The sequence below is a fragment of the Cetorhinus maximus genome, chromosome 3, assembly GCF_964194155.1.
Source record: "Cetorhinus maximus chromosome 3, sCetMax3.hap1.1, whole genome shotgun sequence".
Lineage (NCBI taxonomy): Eukaryota > Metazoa > Chordata > Chondrichthyes > Lamniformes > Cetorhinidae > Cetorhinus > Cetorhinus maximus.
This window is the reverse complement of record NC_135881.1, coordinates 82,245,455-82,260,869: the sequence shown is the minus strand read 5'-3', so window position 1 is coordinate 82,260,869 and position 15,415 is coordinate 82,245,455.

The window sequence follows — 15,415 nt, the reverse complement described above, 5'->3', positions numbered from 1 at the left end:
CCCTCATTTTCATAATTGTGCATTATACTTGTTGGGAAAGGGAAATATTGATTTGCCACATTGATCAGTTTTTTGAATATATTTTAATTTTTTTTTCTTTGTTGCTTTCCTTCTTTCTTTCCTTTTTACATTTTTTAAAAATTAGATTTGAGAAGGTGATTACCAGGATCACTGTATAGGTTAATGATTCTCTATATGTACTTCTTATGGGATTATTTTTACCAGTGGCCATCGTCTAACACAGTCACACTAACACTGTAAATGTCACACCACCTACATTATTCATCTATGTTAAAAAAAAAACCTTTGTGGATCACAAGACCATGTGTTTCTGTTATTACTTGGCAATGGGGCGGTGACTTGCTGATTTTGTGGGCATGCAATTTATATCATATATGACAGCAGTATTAAATTTCCACATGTCATTGGTATTTACAATCTGAAGTGCCTTACTATATCTGCATAGGCTGATTGCCCCCCTCTAATAATAGATTTTATTAGTTGAACAAAAATCATCTTGTACTGTGCAAACATACTGACATCCTGCCTGTGCCGTCTCCAATTATCGGCCCTTGGGTAGTCTTTTCCTTTGTCCCAGATAAAACAATGTACATGGCTGAAACTTGGGTTCTAAGCACAATAATGGCCAGCTGACACAGAGTAAAACTAAAAATTCTCCAGGTTCAGTGTTCACAAATGATTTGCTTTGTCATTGAGACAATTGTGCAAAGAGTTGTTTACTTCTCTCAGTTACTGAAAAGACTGTTTGAATTTTTGGCAGACATGCTAGTTTCTTTCATATGATTCAAAATATCCTTTAAAATCCTATTCTGTTCACTTAAGTTATACAGAAGTTGATGATAACAATGAGATCATTCTTTAGTCATTTGATATATATATTGTTGCAAGGTAAAAGTATTTAAGTATGATGACAATCTACATTGTAAAATTTATTTGTCATCTAAAAAGTCGTTGCCCAATGCAATGGCCAAGAAAACCGAAAATATTTTTGCACAATCTCATATGCTTGGTCCAAGTTGGACTGCAGCAGTTAAAGTGCTGGGCTCAATAGTTTTGTGGTGTGGTTCAGAGTCAGCAGGATATCCAATGTTTCTGTCCCGTTATACCATGACTCAATTTGTGAGTCTAATTAAATATTTACATGTGTTGGAAAGGACCCTGCTAGCATAATGCAACAGTGATAAAAATTAGTCCAGCAGGATTAACCCATAGATACAAAGTTTTAGCAAATTGCTCCACCCTGGCTTCAGTTTCCACTTTCATTCTACCTGCTATTATTTCCACTTTCTTTCACACCCACACCTCTGTCCCACCAGCTGAACCACATTTTTATGACCTTGCTGCTGCATTAATTGTGATTAAAACATATCATGGCACTCTCATGTAATTTTTTAACTGAAACTGATAGGTGGGCTTTCTCCATCAGGAAACTATTCTTACCTCTGTTTCCCTCAAAATGGTTAATGTGGTGCAGTTGGTAATGCACTTGCCTCTGACTCAGACGATTTTGGGTTCAAGTCCCACTCCGAGGGACCTGAGCACAAAATTGAGGCTAACACTCAGTGCAGAAGTGCTGTATTTCCGATAACATGTTAAACCAAGGCCCTACCCTACCCTTTCAGGTGGACAAAAAAGATCCCACTCACTACCCTCTGTGTAAAACATTTGCCCCGCACATCTCCTCTAAAGTTTTCTCCTCTCGCCTTAAATCTATGTCCCCTAGTAATTGACTCTTCCACCCTGGGAAAAAGCTTTTGACTATCTATTCTGTCCATGCCACTCATAATTTTGTAAACTTCTATCAAGTCGCCCCTCAATCTCCATCGCTCTAGTGAGAACAATCCGAGTTTCTCCAACCTCTCCTCATAGCTAATAACCTCCAGACCAGGCAGCATCCTGGTAAACCTCCTCTGCACCCTCTCCAACGCCTCAATATCCTTCTGGTAATGTGGCGACCAGAACTGCACGCAATATTCCAGGTGTGGCCTAACCAAGGTTCTATACAGCTGCAGCATGACTTCCCAGCTTTTATACTCAATACCTGCCAATGAAGGCAAGCATGCCATATGCCTTCCTGACTACGTTATCCACCTGCATTGCTACTTTCAGTGACCTGTGGACCTGTACACCCAGATCTCTCTGTCCATCGCTGCACTTAAGGGTTCTGCCATTTACTATATAATTCCTACCTGTATTAGACCTTTCAAAATGCATTACCTCGCATTTGTCCGGATTAAACTCCATCTGCCATTTCTCCACCCAAGTCTCCAACCGATCTATATCCTGTTGTATCATCTGACAATCCTCTTCACTATCTGCAAATCCTCCAAACTTAGTGTCGTAGTGTTGCACACTTAGCATTTAAATACTACCTTTATGATTAAGTTGGCAGTGCACGGAATTCAAGGGCCTTCCCTTTCATGAGTAGTTAACACAGGCAGTGAGCAGGTGAGTCAGTCATCGAGGTGGAAGCTGAGCGAGTTGGAGCTACCTGTCCCCGCTGTTACAATCCCCATAAAGCAAATGAAACAAATTTACCAAACAAACCCATAATGAAGAAATTTACTAAACAGGTTTTCACTTTTCATAATGCGAACCCCAATCAACATAAATTAAAAATAAATTAAGAGGCAAATCATGCTCAGTGCAAACTAAGTTAGACATGGAATTGCAGACACCACAAAGACCATCTCACGGAGTTTCTGGATGGTCAACTGCACCTTTATGGGCAACATTTTCAGCCACGTTCCTCCAAGCTTAGATCTCCCTAGGGCAGAATTCTAGTCTCTTTCCTTTAAGGACTTGTCTGATTCTCTGCAGACATCAGCATCTTCATAAACAAGATTATGTCTATGCAATCTTTCACATGATGGCACACTTCTTTCCAGAACCTTCTCAACTCTCAGTAGTGGTAGTGTGGATCTACCAGCACTGCTGTTATCGTCACACGGTATTTTGTACATTCAATCACTTGGGAGTGAAAGAAACAGCAGCAGCAATCCCAACCGTGTTCTCTGGCCACTCAGCAATCCAGCTCTCCAACTTGGCTTGCTGAAAGCCTCCAGCTCTTCACCTTCCTCTTTCCTTGAGTTTGCCACAAGGCCTCCATATTTTAACTTGCTTACTGCTGGCATTGCTTCCAGGTCAAGGGTAACCCGGTCACATGGACCAGTGTTTCTTATTATCCAATTGATCCCTTTACGATTGATACAAGCTCTTAAAAGATCTTTTCAAACATTTTCAAAAACAATTATAGATTCCACAAACATTTTATGTGGGCATGAGAGCACGATGGTGTGTTGAAATGACAAGCAATAGGAAGGTCTGGGTCATGCTTGCAGACTGATTGAAGGTTTTCTGCAAAACGGTCACCCAGTTTGCGTTTAGTCTCCCCAATGTAGAGGACACCGCATTGGAAGCAATGAATACAGTAGACTAAGTTGAATGCAAGTGAAGCACTGCTTCACCCAAAGGGAGTGTTGGGGGCATTGGATGGTGAGGAGGGAAGAGGTAAAGGGGTAGGTGTTGCACCTTCTGCAATTTAATTTAGATTTTATTTTTAAACAAACCCCTCTCCCACAAAGCCATCTGTAACTTGTTCTTATTTTTGCTTTCACAGAGCACTGACCCTTGTTCTGCTATTAATACATTCTGCTATATTACCTTTATGCCACTATTAGCATCTTCTTTAGTCTTTAATACTACCATTAATACTCCCTTTGTCTTGTGTCCATGACATCTTTGTCAATCTCCCCTGAGCTCCCACCTATCCCTGACCTTCTATTTTGCTCCACCTGCTCCACCCACCACCACCCACCCGCTCTTAAACAGTATAAAACCCATCACATTTCTACCTCTTTTCAGCTCAGAAGAGGAGTCATACAGATTCGAAATGTTAACTCTGTTTCTTTCTCCATAGATGCTGTCAGGCCTGCTGAGTTTTTCCAGAATTTTCTGTTTTTATTTTAGCTCTGCCAAGAGCAGGATGAATGCCATTTGGCCACAAGTGCAAGGCGTTCGATGATGGCCAGGTCTCCATTGTAGGATCCAGCCTTGACAAGGTATTTCCCTCTGATAAATGGAAGCAATCAGGGCCCCGTCCAACACAGAACAATGGCACATCCCAGAGTCTACTGCTCCCGCTTAAACTGCCTACAGATGTTAGAGAGGCAATGCCAACAATGACTGTGGATGTCAAGGAAGGCATTCACTCTCTTGTGTGCTCTTCTTCTCGATGACCTGTGGCTCATTGGTCTGGGAGGGAACCCAATGCCAGACTGGCTTTAAAAATCACTTCAGCATTAAACTTCTGTGTCAATGGCTCCTGCCATATCCAGTGGGGATATGTGTGGTATCTCTCAGGCAGTCACACATCACTGACAAATACCCTCTTTAAAGGGACTGGAGAGTTTTTGAGCTTAACAGGTCCAGAGAGCCAGGCTGATGACACCACCCTCAGAAACCCTCTAACTCCAGTCGAGGAGTGCTACAATGAATACCATGGATCATCAATAGAACAGACCATTAGAGTGTTGAAAATGAGGTTCCACTGCCTGGAATCGCTCTGACAGAGCTCTCCCAGAAGTGGCTGCTCACCTTCAGAGCCCCCCCAGTGGGGAATCTGCAGAAGAGGCAGCCTGGCGCTCCTCCTCCCTCTTGGTGCACAGTGGCACCTCCCTACCTAAGGAGGAGAAGCACTTGGAGGAAGAAACAGGCACTTCATCTCCCCTGTATATATACCGCTGTTTATAACCCATAGCCAGTGTGATGGCATGCAAGTCTGAGCACATATCTGGCATCCACTGACTGCTCTGCTGATCCTGACTCTCCATGATGGTTGCCAACCTCTCCATGAAGGAAGCCAAGCGCTTGTCCACCTGAGGCTGACATAACCCATTGTCTGGACGGGCTCCTCCATTGTCCATGCATATCTATGCAATGCTTCTGACAGCTCCACCAGATGTCCCCCTGCCTGTCGCTGAATCTTCATTAGGTTTTGTGTGGCCATTATCAGAGGCCCATCATCAGCCTGTGGCTCAGCATGGGCCTGGCCTCTGATAGGCCCTCAGCTGTCACAGTCCCCTTCAGCTGCTCCAGAATGTCTGTGATTTGCTCACCAGATTATGAACCCAATTCTAACCATGATTGCATTCTCACCAAGGTGGCTGTATCTGCGCTGGTGGAATGTGCAGGGGAAAGAGGTGGACTGCAGGGTCACAGACAATCGAGCAGGCCATCCCTCTGAAACACAAGGACTTGCATTAGAGAACAGAAAGAGTTAGGCTCACGTTATTCACAATTCCTCTTCCCATCCCTCTGTGACGTGCAAATCCTTTCTGCTCAGCGGTCAACACCAAGCTCAAGGCCTCCTCACTCTCTTTGCACTTGCAGCCTCACCATCCATTATTGCCCAGCCCCCCAGCTCTCCAGCCAATTCCACTACCTCCTCCTCTGCAGATGAATGATCTAATGTTGGACATTCCTATGCCTGTCTTTGCCTGTTCTTTGGAGATTATGTGCCATTTTATCCTGCAGACATAAGGGAAGAATGAATTTCAGCATGTTTGGCAGCTAACCCCCTTATCAGTTTACATTCCCCTGACAAATAATGAGGCCATCCAGGTAACCTGTCCACAAGCCACTTGAACTACAAGAACTACAATGGAAGTATGAGCATGAAATTTGCAGATCTATCCAGGTTTCATGATCCGTCTGCTGCTGTGCCTCACAATTCATTTGCCTACCTGCCAGCACACTCCCCTCCCTGAGAGCCATTGCTTGCTGCCTTCACAAGAGCCACATTGATCCAATGCCACCATTCTTCTCACCCAGGCAGCGTGGAGTAGGACAGTGACCCTCTTCCTGTCCTAGACCCAGGTGTGCCTTTGGATCCCACAGCTGCTAACCTCCACTGCAATCTCTCTTCAGGCCTCCTTGGTTAGATGGGAGGATCTATTGATGCCCTCAGTAGGGTAGAGCACCTCCTGCCTTTCTCAGGCAGCCTGCAGCAGAACCTGAAGGGGGGTATCGCTGAACTGCGGGGCCATGTCTTCTGCTCTGAGACAAATGCCACCTGAATCTAGAGGTTAAGGTGGTGATCATAGAAACATAGAAAATAGGAGCAGGAGTAGGCCATTCAGCCCTTCGAGCCTGCTCCACCATTCATCATGATCATGGCTGATCATCCAACTCAATAGCCTGCTCCCACTTTCTCCCCATATCCTTTGATCCCTTTCGCCCCAAGAGCTATATCTAACTCCTTCTTGAAAACATACAATGTTTTGGCCTCAACTACTTTCCGTGGTAGCGAATTCCACAGGCTTACCACTCCCTGGGTGAAAAGATTTCTTCTCATCTCAGTCCTAAATGGTCTACCCCATTTCCTTAGACTGTGACCCCTGATTCTGGACTCCCCCACCATCGGGAACATCCTTCCTCCATCTACCCTGTCTAGTCCTGTTAGAATTTTATAGGTTTCTATGAGATCCCCCCTCATTCTTCTGAACTCCAGCAAATATAATCCTAATCGACTCAATCTCTCCTCATATGTCAGTCCCACCATCCCAGGAACCTGTCTGGTAAACCTTCGCTGCACTCCCTCGATAGCAAGAACATCCTTCCTCAGATAAGGAGACTAAAACTGCACACAATATTCCAGGTGTGGTCTCACCAAGGCCCTGTATAATTGCAGCAAGACATCTCTGCTTCTATACTCGAATCCTCTCGCTATGAAGGCCAACATACCATTTGCCTTCTTTACTGCCTGCTGCACCTGCATGCTGACCTTCAGTGACTGGTTTACGAGGACACCCAGGTCTTGTTGCACATTCCCCTCTCTCAATTTATAGCCATTCAGATAATAATCTGCCTTTCTGTTTTTGCTACCAAAGTGGATAACCTCACATTTATCCACATTATACTGCATCTGCCATGCATTTGCCCACTCATGCAGCTTGTCCAAATCACACTGAAGCATCTCTGCATCCTCCTCACAGCTCACCCTCCCACCCAGCTTTGTGTCATCTGCAAATTTGGAGATATTACATTTAGTTCCCTCAGCTAAATCATTAATATATATTGTGAATAGCTGGGGTTCCAGCACTGATCCCTGCGGTACCCCACTAGTCACTGCCTGCAATTCAGAAAAAGACCCGTTTATTCCTGCTCTTTGTTTCCTGTCTGCCAACCAGTTTTCTGTCCATCTCAATACACTACCTCCAATCTCATACACTTTAATTTTACAAGCTAATCTCTTATGTGGGACTTGGTTGAAAGCCTTCTGGAAGTCCAAATAAACCACATCCACTGGCTCCCCCTCATCAACTCTACAAGTTACATCCTCGAAAAATTCCAGCAGATTTGTCAAGCATGATTTCCCTTTTGTAAATCCATGCTGACTCTGTCCAATTCTGCCACTGTTTTCCAATGTAGATCCTGGAGTTCTGCAGCAAACAGTGAAAAACAGATGCTGTTTGCTTGTAGGCATGATGCATGTCATGGTGCTGCTTAAAAATGGCACCCGGACTCTGATGCTGTCAGTTGATGATGGGTTCAGTGACTTTGTAACTGCTCCCACTGCATTATTGCCTGAGGCTCTGAACCTCCACCACATTCATTGACAGGCCACCATGTAATTACAGTGGGCCAGCCATTCCTGCTGTGAGCGTAAGATCCCCCCACTCTTGGATCTGTGTCGGGCCCCGTACTAGGACAACTAAATTCCACCCATCCACTCCAAGAGAGTTAAAAAGTGAAGCAAAGGTGGGTATACTGAATGACTTACAGAGCACGATTGTGCAGGAACAAATGCTAGTTGTATATTAGAAGGAAGATGTTGCTGCTTGAAGGGTCGTAATGCATTTCCTCTTGGATGAAGAAAGATGCTCATAGAACATCAACTATGGTTGCCAAGATTGTGGGCTGAATCAGACAGTATGCTGCAGATTGGCAGCTCAGAAGGGAGAGTCCACTGGCAGTGTGTGTAGGACACTGCGGGATAGAACTGTAACACTGAAATTCATTATGCAGCATGCGACAGTTCCAGAAATATCTGCAGTGGAAGCCCCCATGACAGAGGCCAAAGGGCAGCCTGTATTTTCCTAATGGATGCTCAGGCTGCTGTCACAAAGGTGTAGTGTGCTAGGTTGGGAAAGACTGTCTCGTTTTGATTTGAAAGGTTTGCTGACGGTTTATTGACAACCATGAAGTTGGGCTTTGCTGGTCATACTATTACCAGTGTTTATTATTCGTGGCATTGCAGAAATGGGCATGGATGGCATTGCTGTCTCTCAACAAAGTAGCATAGGCCTGTCCTCAGGCCAACTCCCTCTGATGCTTGAAAACGTAGTGGAAAGAAAACCAAGCTGTCCATGCAGTAGCAACAGATTCAATCTAGAGCAAATGGACCTAGGTCCATTTCAGGATATAGCTGAGGTGAGATGAAGCCAACTCAGTCCCAGAATGCTCCTACTGTAGCTCATCAGCCAGCCATCTCATGCATGCCTGCCACTGATGATGCACCTAGAAGAAACACAATATCTAAGAACATTTTCTTCACACAATGGCACCAAGGGGAAGCACCATTGCAAGAAGTTCATTCATAGTAATATTAATGGTTGCACTTCACACTTATAAAGATAAGAAAATGAAACAGTACAACTGAAGGAGAAAAGAAACAAATGAGACACTTAAATGTCATGAAGCAATTTCTGACTCAGTTGAGTCCAACATAAATCCACTAGAAATTATGGTGGAAAATGGGATCTGAACATAAGTAAACAGCGATCTAGTGTAATGGAACTCTGCTCATTCTTCCAACTGGAACAATCAAATTTTCCTTCAGAAAATGTGGAGGCCCGATCAAAATTCCAAGCTTATATATTTTACTTCCCCTTCTAGAAGGCTGCTCTGATTTTGCTGCTCATTGTCACACTAGTGGTGTGCTGAAAACAATGGCATAGGTGAATTGTGGCCAATGTTAAAAGTATTATTATTCAAGTAAAAAGTAAGATTTTCATTCCACTTTAACACGTGTATAAGCTGTGACATGCAATTGAATGATTAGTTATATAATACGATTGTCTGTTCTAAAAATTATACACTGTTGTTTTGGGGAAAAGAACAAATTAATATAAGCATAGCTCCTTAATAGTTTGTGCGTAGTAGGGATTACATTTACTGTGACACAAGTGTTTCTGCCAGCTTTGTTACAAAATTACATTTTCAGTGGAAGCTGTTCTTGGCTATTGCAAAATCTGCCCAAAGGCTCCACAAAGCACCACATTGCTCTTAAAAACATGTATATACAATAAAAGGAAACAAATATTAAAGGCAAATATGAGAGACTTCAAAATGGAATAATTTCAATTGCCCGCTGATTGAGCTGGTTTCCTCTTTTATGCTGTGGAGATGTCCTTAACCCAGAAATAATATTATGTGATATCGTCATATGAGCGCTTCATGTCCTTGTATCAAATTCTTCTACCCAATGATTTTGATAGCGCGTTCATTTTCATTCAGGAGGTGAGTTAGTTGCTGCAGGATTCCTAGCCTCTGACTAACTCTTGTAGCCACAGTATTTATATAGCTAGTCCAGTTCAGTTTCTGGTCAATGGTAACCCCCAGGGTGTTGATAATGGGGGATTCAATGATGGACTGCTTCAGCATCTGAAGAGTCCCAAATGGTGCTGAGCATTGTGCAATCATCAGTGAACATCCCTGTTTCTGATCTTATGATGGAAGGAAGGTTATTGATGAAGCAGCTGAAGATGATTGGGCCTAGGACACTACCCTGAGGAACTCCTGCAGTGATGTCCCAGATCTGAGATGGTTGATCTCCAACAACCACAGCCATCTTCCTTTGTGCTAGGTATGACTCTAATCAGTGGAGTGTTTTCCCCTGATTCCAATTGACTCCAGTTTTATTAGGGTTCCTTGATGCCACACTCGGTCAAATGCTGCCTTGATGTCAAAGACAGTCACTCTCACCTCACCTCTGGAGTACAGTTCTTTTGTCCATGTTTGAACCAAGGCTGTAATGATGCCAGGAGCTGAGTGGCCCTGGCAGAACTCAAACTGAGCATCAGTGAGCAGGCCATTGCTAAGCAAGCGCCACTTGATAGCACTGTTGATGACCCCTTCCATTAGTTTACTGATAATTGAGAGCAGACTGATGGGACAGTAATTGGCTGGGTTGGATTTGTCCTGCTTTGTGGATGGGACATACCTGGACAATTTTCCACATTAATTTATTCTTTCTTGGAATGTGGGCGTTGCTGGCGAGGCCAGCTTTTACAACAATCGATGATAGTTTTATGGTCACCATTACTGAGGCAAACTTTATATTACAGAATCATTAATTGAATTCAAATTCCACAAATTCCACCTGATGCGATTTGAACCCATGTCCCCAGAATATCAGCCTGGAATGCTGGATTACTATCCTGTATCAACACCACTATTCCACTATCACTCCCCAAGGTAGATGCCAGTGTTGTAGCTGTACTGGAACAGCTTGGCTGGGGGAACCCCAAGTTCTGGAGCACAAGTCTTCAGTACTATTGCTGGAATATTGTCAGGGCCCATAGTCTTTGCAGTGTCCAGTGCCTTTAGCCGTTTCTTGATATCACGTGGAGTGAATCGAACTGGGTGAAGACTGGCTGGTGACCTCCCGAGAGGCCGAGATGGATCATCCACTCAGCACTTCTGGCTGAAGATTGTTGCAAATGCTTCAGTATTCTCTTTTGCACCAGGTATGTGCTGGGCTCCCCCATAATTGAGGATGTGGATATTTGTGAAGCCTCCTCCATTGAGTTGTTTAATTGTCCACCACAATTCACTACTGGATATGGCAGGACTGCAGAGCTTAGATCTGATCTGTTGGTTGTGGAATCACTTAGCTCTGTCTAAGCTTGCTGCTTATGCAGTTTGGCACGCAAATAGTCCTGTGTTGTAGCTTCACCAGGTTGACACCTCATTTTTAGGTATTCCTGGTGCTGCTCCTGGCATGCCCTCCTGCACTCTTCATTGAACTAGGTTTGATCCCTTGGCTTTGCCTTAATAGTAGAATGGGGGATATGATGGGCCATGAGGTTATAGATTGTGGTTGAGTGTAATTCTGCTGTTGCTGATGGCCCACAGCGCCTCATGGTTGCTCAGTCTTGACTTGCTAGATCTGTTCAAAATCTATCCCATTTAGCATGGTGGTAGTGTCACACAAGACAATGGAGGATATTCTCAATGTGAAGACGAAACTTTGTCTTCACACAGGCTGTACAGCAGTCACTCCTACCAATACTGTCATGGACAGATGCATCTGCAGCAGAAAGGTTGGTGAAGATCAGGTCAAGTATTTTATTCCCTCTTGTTGGTTCACTCACTACCTGCCTCAGACCCAGTCTAGCAGCTAGGACTTGGACTGGGCCAGCTTGGCCTGTAATGGTGCTACCGAGCCACTCTTGGTGTTGGACATTGAAGTCCCCCACCCAGTGTACATTCTGTTTCCTTGCCACCCTCAGTGTTTCCTCCAAGTGGTGTTGAACATGGAGGAGTACTGATTCATCAGCTGAGGCAGTGGGGTGCTGGGGTTGGGGTGGTAGGGCGTGGTACGTGGTAATCAGCAGGATGTTTCCTTGCCCATGTTTGACTTGATACCATGAGACTTCATGGGGTCTGGAGTCAATGTTGAGGACTCTTGTGGCAACTCCCTCCCAACAGTATACCATTGTGCCGCCACCTCCGCTGGGTCTGTCCTGCCAGTGGGGCAGGTCATACCCAGAGATGGTGGTGTCTTGGACATTATGTATGAGATATGATTCCGTGAGTATGACTAGTCTGTGAGACAGCTCTCCCAATTTTGTCACAAGGCCCCACATGTTAGTAAGGAGGACTTTGCAGGGTCAAAAGGGCTGAGTTTGCCGTTGTCATTTCTGGTGCCTAGGTCAATGCTGGATGGTCGGTTCAACTGAGTGGCTTGCTAGGCCATTTAAAAGTCAACCACAATGCTGTGGATCTAGAGTCACATGTAGGCCAGACCAGGTAAGGATGGCAGATTTCCTTCCATAATGGGCATTTGTGAACCTGCTTTTTACAACAATTGACAATTAGTGAACCTGGTAGATTTTTATGATTATCAACAATCATGATCATGATTAGACATGCTATTCCAGATTTTTATTGATTGAATTCAAATTCCACCATTTGCTGGGATTTGAACCCAGGTCTCCAGAGCATTCTGTTGAAGAGTCATACGGACTCGAAACGTTAACTGTGTTCCTCTCCGCAGATGCTGTCAGACCTGCTGCGTTTTTCCAGGTATTTTTATTTCTGTTTTTGTCTCCAGAGCATTACCCTGGGTCTCTGGATTCCTAGTCCAGTGATAATACCATTATGTCACTAAGCCACCACCTCCCCCTAGAATAGATTTTTTAAAAATTGAAATGTGCAAAACTCTCCTTTAAAATAAAGGAGAGAATATTTTGATTCAAACAGACTAAGCATTTCAAATAATGGAATACAACTTGATTTTCAGTTATTTATGTACATACAGCACTCAACAAAATAGGCATTATACCCACATGATTTAGTTGCAAACTTCAAAGGGACTTATTTTATCTTTGAGTGATAGATATAAGTGGTAATATTAGTTATGCATATTGAGGTTTCCCTTGTTATCAGTCACAGCTAAAACTTCAACATCTTAAATCTGCAACAAGCAGTCAAATGTTTCATAATTGTATCCTAAACAAGGCTTGGGAAATGTCAATTAACAGAGTGATGTAGAGCAATCTAAATGGTTTCTTTACCCAGTTGTCCGTACGATGCAAATTTTGTAGAATGTATAGGAAATTAACTCGCATATTTCTCTTTAAACACAATCCACCATTAATGAGTTGCCCATTCATTGTCTATACTCAACCTCCATCCCTAGAGTGAATAGTTATACTATAGAGTATTGATACCTCTGTCTGGATAGATCAGGGTAGCAGACAGAGTTTGGGACTGCCCTCACTGAAGTGAGACAGGGGCGGCACACAATGGCTGCCTACACATTGGTGTGAATTTGCTTGTGTTGGAGGCACTCAATCTGCTCCAGCAGCTAGTTGGCATTGGTGCAGTGTGTCCTGGGCTCATGAGCACCAAGGCTAATGTTAATTAACAGCACGGCCTTTCACATTCTTAAAAGCTCTAAACATTTTGAATTATGGTGTTTTTGGGTCTTCAAAAGGAAGCAATCTGCATTAAAATGCTAATAGCCTTTGAGAAAGTATTATAAGTGTCAAGAAGCTGTTCTCAAACATGTTAGTGAAAGCATAAATCATGTGTGATCACACGTCAACACATTTTAGTTCCCCTGCATGGCTAAGCTCAGAGATGAAACATTTTGTTAAAACTGGAAACTAGTCGGCACACATCTGTTGAAATGGTTTATTCTGCACAAATGTAATATTCAAATTGTTCAACTATAGTATGACATAATCTATAAGTGCTTAATAACCAAGCTGTTTAATTATACATAACAGTAGAAATGGAGTGGAGGTAGATTATATTCATAGGTATATTGTGTGCCTGATATTCTAAACAATTTATTTTGGTTTAATTTGATTTGCTCCTTGCTTTTAATTGTTGGATGTTTACTAAAAGGTTGCAGTTAAAGACGAGTTCATATGGTTCTGAAGGTGAACTGCACATTCAGAACCATGCACTGCAAATGCTGGAAATCTGAAATAAAAATAGAAACATTTGGAACAGAGGTTGTGGGGAACAAACATTAAAGTTTGGAGTCATCTATCCTTCAAAACTAAGAATTGCATTATGTGGTATGAACCATTAATCTATTCTCTCTTTTCAGATACTGTTATATATTCCCAACATTTTCTGTTTTTAATACAATACACACTCTTTGGTCAATATGTAATCCCATCAGATTTTTCCTCAGCATTCAACAAATCTGTCAATGAAACTAAATCATGATTACAGCCAAAAAAATTGTTCATCATATTAATTTAGGCATAAAATGGGCATTTCGGGCTACCTCTGAAACAAAAATTAGGCATTTTCCATATGCACCTAAGGGGTTGGTTTTCCATATGCACCTACAATGCCTATTTGCTGCCTTCTTGCAAAATTGGGCTACCCTGAATTTAACCAGCCCCAGGTTTACATGGAGGCCAACCACCTCTTTTTCATGCAGGCCACCACTCAAGTGGTAGCTTTTTAAAAAAACACTTACCTGGAGATGGAGGTAAGAGATCCAGAAATGCTCCTCCCAGGTCTACTGTAGACCCACAGATGGTTATCTGCCCTCCATTGACTTCCCCCTCCGATTCGCTTCCCTTCCTTTTCAAACACTTACCTGACACTGCTGCTAGCGCTGCAGTACACAAAATTCCAAGCCCCTTTACTGGTGAGCTGCTTGAGGATGGCCACAGAGGTCTGCAGCTCACTAGCATCATTTAAATGGGGCCTCAGGCCCAATGTCAGGTGATCAATTGGGCCTTTCCATTCAGAAACAGAGACTGTGATCTTGGGCCCAGTTCATGAATGCAAGCTGGTGTAAGTAATTTCTAGGCCAGTTTTACCATTGACAATTAGGTTAAGAAAAGCAAACTTCAGCACTATAAGGCCAACTATTTAACTGTCATGCAATTTATTACGAATGCTATTGATTTATTACTTTGAAATCAATCTCTTTTAATTCAACATATGCTATTGGCAAAGCTGAAATGTTGTGGCATCTTTCCCCTATTCCTGTTCCCTATTGTTCGAATTCTTGTAAAAGCTTCAGGAATAAATACGTATGTGGGGTGGGGGTGGGGAAATAAAACAGGATTGGGCTTGGCAGTTTACAGCTCTCCAAAGAGTACAACCTTCTAAAAATTACAGGATGCTGGTACCTATTATTAAACTTTCAATTCTACTGACGTGCTATGCATCACATAAAAGAATAGGCACTGTGTCTTTGGTATATCTACAATATGAAAGCCACTTTTCTAAAGGTTATCATTTACGCCAGTGGTGAATCAACCATGGAGATGCATTGAAAAGTTTTTCTTCCAGTGCTGTGCTGTAATCACTGTTATATTAATGCCTTGTTCTGATATCTCTCATTCAAGGTTGAAATCATCTCAAAGGTTAAAAGAAAACTTTAGATGTTCACAGTCTGACATTTCATGCACAAATGGAACAGATTTATGATCAAACTGAACATCCTGTTTTTGATCTTAAATTTCTATGTCGAATGATTTCAGTATCTCAAAATGCCTTCTTATACGTCATTGTTCTGTATCTCCAATTTCAAAGATAGCAATGGTTAAGTAATAAAGTGCTACTAAACTGATTTGGCACATTTAAAAGTCTTCAAATGAACTATTTAAAATCAATAGTAAAAGGTGCT